We start from the raw sequence: 7,762 nt of genomic DNA, 5'->3' as shown, positions 1-7,762 counted from the left end.
TCTTTAGCGCTACCTAAGCTGCCGCTCAGGCCAAAACAGTCCACACCTAACTGCCAGGAAAAAATAAACGATAGGACTGCTCTGTGTTTTGCCGAGGGCAGCTTTAAGCCGTCACTGGTTTGAAACCGCGCTGTCTGCGTTGGCTATAGCCTGCCCGCTTCTCATTTCATCCTTTCAGAAAGCGTACGTGCGTGCTGCTAGCTGTGTGCTTCGCTCGCAGGACGGCTAGGCGCTCCTCATCCTTCAGATCGAAGACCGCGCATTGGACTAACAGCCTGCAACCACCCTCTCATTCCCTCCAGTAAAACGAAAAAAAAAAATAATAATGAACGCCCATAAGGCGCGCAGGAGTTGGTTGGTTGTACAACGTTTAATTCCATCGGAAACGGGGAGTCGTACGCCCGCGGATTAGAGGCTGGCAGGTAGCCCTTGGCTTGTTGCGGCCTCTTCCGCCAGATGGACGGTGCGGTGCTGTGGGCGTTTCACGTGCTACCAGACTTTAGGGACAATGATCTCTGCAAACACTGTGGGGCGAGAGGGACCCTCGACCACATAATTTGGGACTGCGCCCACAATCTCCAGGGATAGGGCAAAATATTACAAGTAGAGAAGCCTGGGATACCCTGCTGCGAAGCGCGCGCAGGAGTGACGTAGACCCTACGTCACTTTTGTGTCACGTGATTGCGCACTCAATATCTGCAAAAGTATCCTCCCCAGGCGCGGATGGCGAAGGGAGAATGTTTTTGCAGATCCTCAATGCGCCATCACGTGACACAGGGATCACGTGCGCGTATCTCGCGGAGTCTTCTTTTTTTTTTTTCCTTGTAAGAGGAAGTGCTCGCGGCAGTTTGTTTTGTCCACGCCATGACTCCTCCAACACATTCTTCTCCCCTCCCACCATGGCTCCAAGCAGTGCTGACATGACTATGTGCAGCAGAAAAACAAAATTTTGCTCCCCCCCGGGGAATGAGTGACGGCAGATTCTGTGCGTTCGTAGTCTTTTGCTTTCGTTCTTTTTTTTTCCCGGTGGTCTGGTGGGGTTAGAGCTGGTATTCGAAGCGACGCAGGGACTTCGAGTCGCGAGTCTGCTTCTTAGCAGCGCGCTGCAGGGATTGTGAGTTTGCTTCCTCACTGCAATGAAAATGTGCAAGAGTACAGACCTTATGCTCGCCCACAAACATGCAGTTTTGTAGCGGCAAAAAGCAAATAACTTTAACTGCATGAGTGAGTGAGTGAAAACTTTATTGGATATTTCAAGGGTTTCGCGGTTGTGAAGTCTCCGTTGTCTTCTCTGGCGCTGGCGACTTGAGGCTTCTCGTCAGTAAGGGTGGGCCCCTATTCCAAGGCTCCACTGAGTCGTGCTGCATCAGTCGCGTACTGCGCTAAGACCCTTTGGGTCGCGAGCTCACCGCTGGTGAGCCGACTCTCCCATTGCTCCGCACTCGGGTCTTCGTGTTGGTGGAATGCTTTGTTGCGTTCGCATTCCCACGTAAAAATCTTGCGCGTAAACGTTGATGTTTAGAATTAAGCTGTGAAATTATACAAGATGTTACTTAGATTATGGACAAACAGTTTTACGTCACGGTATATATATATGGCGCTGGTGAACACTCTCAAGGTTCGAATACAGACAACATTTAATACCCAAGAAAGTAGCAGGTGGGACAGTGGCCGATGTAGCTGAGCTGGAAGAGCGCGGACGCGGAGGTCGTGAGTTCGGTTCCCACCATCGGCACGTTGTTTTTCCTTCCACTTTGTGTTTAATTATCTTTCTCCTAAACAAATTACATTACTAATATATGTGATTATCGGAGTAAAAATAAAAAAAAAAGTACAATCCCCAATGCTTTCCTTGGCCTCGCCGACTGTTGGCTCTTTCTGTATATATATATATATATATATATATATATATATATATATATATATATATATATATATATATATATATATATCACATAATTGAGGCGTAAGAGGCCGATTGAGCCGAGTACACGCGCACAGCAAATCTTCAGCACTCCCTCTGCTGTCGCTCAGGCCAAACCAGCCCAACCTCACAGCTATCGAAAAAAAAAGAAGAAAGGAAGCAAGCGCGCATACTGCGCATACTGCTTTGCTGAGGGCAGCTCCAAGCAGTTGTAGTTTGAAACCACGCTGTCTACGTTGGCTAGCCTGCCCGCCCCTCCTTTCAACCTTCCCGCACTAATAGGGGGGAAAAATACAGAAGAAAGCGTGCGAGCTGCTGAGTGCGGATGGCTAGATATGCTCTCCCTCCTCCGTCACGTATGGCTGGCACGGCTCAATCGCTCAAGTATCATGGAATATGAGAAATTTATCTCAAAATGGGCTGGACTGGAATCTTCCGGTTGTGCCCTAGCAGCTAGCCCTTGTCACTATCCGTGCACGACTGTTCTTCACGCACTCGGAAGACGCATATGGCGGCTGCGTTTCGATGGAGGCGAAACGGAGTGGCGTCCGTGTGCTGTACGATGTACGTTAAAGAACCCCAGGTGGTCAAAATTTCCGGAGTCCTCCACTACGGCGTCTCTCATAGCCTTAGTCGCTTTGGGATGTCGCTTTGGGAACCAAACCAAACATTCCCCCGGCAATGTATCGCTTCCAGTCATGTGCATTAGGATCGATGCGCGCGCGCATCAAGGCACCGTAATCTGCATGCATGCAGTGCGCCGCCAACACCCCCTCGTCGTGTTTTGCTGCAATAAAATCCTTCAAAGAGGGCTCGCTTGCCGTACTTGCCTCATTTGTCAGAAGAAGTCGGATGTTCGCATCGTCTGTGTCGGCTGCTAATCAAAGCAGACCGCATGCAGATTCGGCGAAGGAAGTTCGCGGGCAGAGTTGTTTTGCAGAAGGTTTGAAGAGCTTTATAAACTTATTTATCTCTAATAACAAATCAAGTTTAGCTTGGCCAAAACTGTGCTGTATTTCAAGAGTTTTGTTGCAAAAAGTTATTTCGAGCCCGCAAGGAAACGAGGTGGCGCCACCGGTGTCATCGCTGTGGCCTGTGACAACGGTTTCTTGTGCTTCCTTACCGCCACGGACGATGCAAACATCCGACTTCTTCTGATCGATTGAGGCAAGTAAACCAAACAAGCTTTATATAAACGATACTGACTACCAAACGCCATTTTTGTGCAGAATATCAGCTTTAAAAACTTAGCGGTTTAGTTGTTATAAACGTTGGACGGCACGAGTTCGTCTGCTTCAACCGCGGCTCTTAACCCAGCCGTTTGTAACGTAGTTGCGTTCTTCGAGTGGTAAGTAGGCTTGCGATTGGTTTCTTGTGACGAAGCTCGTCCGTAGGACAAGGAATTCATGAATGTCGTACATATTTATGCGTGCGCACAGGCCGACGCTACCGTGCAGTTGCGCATATCGACTGCACACGGGTCGGTACCAAAGTTTTGTTTCGTACAAGTTTCTGTCCGCATCGCGCACACTTTGGTGATAAATCGAACTGTCACTCATGATACCGATTGAGATTTCATAACAACGGTGCTGGCATGAGGCAGAGTGACAGAGCAAACGGACGCGCACGAACATGCTAAGCTAACCGCCGCCCCATACTAGTACTAGTCAGAACAGGACGCCAAGATGGCATCGGATGCATACTGACGTCAGCTGTGACGTCATGTGAATACCCCCGTTATAGTGCCTAGGCACTGTACCCCCGTACACACTGCTACATCTCAGCGGCGCGTTCGGCTACTTGCCACAAGCCCCAAGGTCATGATGTTTAATGCCAGTGATGGCAGTCGCACTTTGGTGCAGGTGAAATGCAAATGCATGTTTCCTGCGAGATGTCAATGCAAAGTACAAAGCTCAGGCATTCAAATTAGTCTGGAGCTCTCCACTACAGTATTCTTCATAGCTACATATGTCAGGATGTGAAACGCTACAAGCCACAGGTAGGATGTGTTGTTTTTTAGATTTTGTAACCTCTCATCTATGCTGAGCAACATTTGGCTAGTTGCAGTTCTCAAAAAGTTGTTGAAGATGAAACCGAAGCAGTTCTTGGCATGGTTTCCTTCTTGGATTAATTTGCTAATTGGGGTTCTTTGAAACTTGCATCAATGCTGGACAGTTCAAATAGCAGGAAGTTGAATTACAGAAATGATGTGGATCATGCATTTCAGTTCTGACAAATGGAAAGCAACGGTCCCCTCCATGCATGCACAGGTGCCCTTAGACAAATACATACTCGGGTGTGTGATTATGACACATATCAAGGGTCGACAGAAGGCCATATGGAGCCAGAGTGATATTCTTCATGCAGGCTAAAATAAAATTGTACAACAGCTGCTGTACCATGCAGAAAAAAATTAGTCATTTTGTGTATGATTAACTGACCATGAATAGCATCTTACTCAGAGTATGGTGTGATATACAATATCTGGTTTAGCATCCCAAAACAACTATGGCTGTGAGGAACACAATAGTTGAGGGCTCTGGTATAATTTCGACCACCTGAGGTTCTTTTACATGCATTGACACTGCACGGTGCATGACAGTCTATTGTTTTGTCTCTATTGAAATGCCCCTGCTGGGGCTGGAATCAAATCTGCATCCATGGGTTCAGCAGCCAAGCACTCTTAACTACTGAGCCAGCACAACGGGGTCAAGTAACAAAAGGCATGCCATTACATTTCCTTCTAGCCTGTGGCTTCCTTCACAGAACTAATGCATACAAGGAAAAGTAAATAGCAAGAAAACACTAGTTTTATTGCACATTATATTCACATTTCAGCAAACATTCTCTAGGAAGAAATTCCTCATAATGTTTGCATGGAAACCATGAACATCTTACAAAAACAAAACAATGCACTTACTGCACCCCAATTGTTAATGGGCAAAGTTGCATCTATGCTACTACACTGCACTCATCACAAAACCACAAGCCCCATCTGCTTTGGCCAATCACTTGATGAAACTAACGGAGACAGATGTCGAACACCATAGACTGGTTGTCTCGCAACATATCTCTTCATACATTGCATTTCAATTTCATGCCTTTCCACTTAGCTTCAACTGTTGCCAGCATTAATAGTCACCTATCTTTTCTGAAATTTCTTTTTACGCAGTTGAGGTCAGCATCCTCGTTAACGATGGTCTCTGGCATCCTCGATGCTATCACTTTCATATCTTCCTCACCTGGAAGAACAAAGAAAATGACAAGCCTTGAGCAGACAAAAAATTAGGGACACTCCTAATTACCACCTGTAAGGGTATGATGCGCCAGCGTTAATGGCTCATGTCTGTAGATCCCATTGTGGATTCCCATTAATTTACATGCCCTTTGCTACAAACTTAATTACTAATTTCTTAATTCATGTCTCTGTTACCTCAGACATGCTCATTAGCATAAGGTCGTAGGTTGCCCTGTTATGTGATAGACAACCTGGCATAGACCTTTGTAAGCCTCGCATTAACCAAACTGTACAAACATGCCTCCATGGCCTAGGAGTAACCTTTCTTACTCGGAGCTGAAACGTCCCGGAACATATTAAAAATATCAGTTTGTAAGCTTGAGTTAACAGCTCCTGCCATGTCGTGTGGCCTCGTGACATTTGGCTTGTGGCACTTTTGGCTTGTGCACAGGGTCCATCTGTTAATCATACTGGTTAACATGCATGAAAAATACATTTTCACACAAACTGGTGGCAAATGGTCAAGTGGTGCACTGCAGATTCTGAAATGTATACCTATATGCATGCAAGGGTGGCATTATCACATAACATGATCAAGAGTTCTGTCAGTACCTGCAGTTAATGGCAATTCAATGCCCATTAAAGGACCACATCAGACAATGGTTGTTGTTACCACAAGACCTGTTTTAACAGTGTGCCAGCACCATTCCACTGAGCGATGGACATGTATATGCATACCTTAGATACCTCATGATTGTGGATCTCATTTATTTCTATGACTTCCAAGGAGTTTCTGTCATCAGAAACCCTACACTACACTTTATGAAATCGGGACAGCTGTCTTGAAAAGTGATGAAAAGAAATTACCAGGTTACCTTGCCAGTGCTAAATTACACAGGGTGAATATGCTGCATGAAAATACCAAGAAGCTTGTACAAAGAAAAATGAGAGTGAAATGGCAGGATTTTTGAAACATTGAAATAAACAACGAACTACACTTTGTCAAACCTGTCATCGAGGAATTGAAATCATGCAGTCATCAAAAACACAACATGGAGGATATTTTAGGTCATCTTCACAAAAGACACACCCACTTCTGACACACAGCTTCACACTTATGAAAAGGACAAATCAATATGCAAGGAGTGTGGAGATAAACTATTAATAAACCATATCTTACTTACACGTGCGCCAGACTCGAGAAAATAAGAGGAAGACATTTTGTACAATTTTGCAACCGATCCCTTTCCATCCCAGCATGATCCTAGGAGAGATGTGCAAATTCCCTGTATTTTTGGTTTCCTAAAATGTTCCTAAACAAGCTACATCCTAAAGAACATTTTAGTCATTACACGCAAAATAAATACATTACACCTTGTTCTTGGTGCATGGCAGCATTAATCGCTTATGCACCATAAAAATAAACACAATTCACTAATAAGCTTTCGGTCTGGTGTGGTCCTTATTTATGTGACAGCGCTGTCATGATGGTCTATGTCCCAGCGATTAGAAAGTGACCTATTCCAATAATTTTAAAAACTGAAGGCGATTCTACAGATGTAAAATGTGATGTTGGGCTAGTCGGTTCATGTCGTAAGGAAATACAAAACTGCGCAAAAAAGACGGGACAAGAAGAACAGAGAACAGAGAAACAAGGAGATACAGTTCTTAGACGGCCATATCATTCCTTCTCGTCAGCCCTAAACCACTCGTGTACGCGGTGTTCCTGACCTACGCAGTTTTTGCGTCTTGATCCTTGTATTATCTTGTTTAGCGCCTTTATAAGTGCCTTGATTCTTAAAAATAAATTCAGTTGGAAGTTCTGCGCTTCGTGTGTGCCTCTCTGTTCTTCTTGTCCCGTCTTTTTTGCGCAGTTTTGTATTTCCTTATTCTACAGATCTCTATTGACGCGCGGGTGTTTGGTTTCGACTGGAGTGCTCAACTGTTTTATCAACGTCCGCCTGCTTTGACAGCCTGTAGTGAAAATGTTAAAGAGAATACATTTTTGAACATTTAACGCGTTTCTGAAGGCGTTGTTTTCAATTACGGGGCGCGCAAAAAAGCGGTCGAATGTCAAACACCGCCTAGGTCGGCTTTCTAGCAAGACAGCGGTGTAGCGTGAAAAATCGCTCCGTCGGTCCATCGCTGGCGCCGCTGACTTGAAAGGCGAACTGTTTAAACTTATAGGTACTGACCACAACTGAAACTCTGAATTGTGCATGGTCAAGGCAGAATTTCTGTAACACTGAGCACTGGTAGCTATCGATTTCGCGCCCAATATTATGAAAATCCGTCCTCTCTTCGATTATTAATGCCGTCCACGGTTGAACATTTACGCGCCTCGGGTAGGCCAGCCGTGGGTACATGGATGCGTGGTTGTAGCAACGATCACTTTCATGGCACACTCTGCAAAATTCCAAGAGTCAGCTTCTGCAACGAAATGTGCAGCGCACATTTTCTACCGCGTACCTAAGTCCGGCGACGCATGCATATCTCCCGCTCGTTTCAAAGCTGCGCGGCCGTTCAGTCGGGTCACGCTAACCTCGAGCATGCGGGGTTTTAAACTACATGTACGCAAAATTCAACAAGAAAAAGATGCA

The sequence above is a fragment of the Amblyomma maculatum genome, chromosome 1 (genome assembly GCF_055883805.1).
Source record: "Amblyomma maculatum isolate TAMU_Amacu chromosome 1, ASM5588380v1, whole genome shotgun sequence".
Classification (NCBI taxonomy): Eukaryota; Metazoa; Arthropoda; class Arachnida; order Ixodida; family Ixodidae; genus Amblyomma; species Amblyomma maculatum.
This window is presented reverse-complemented; position numbering follows the sequence as displayed.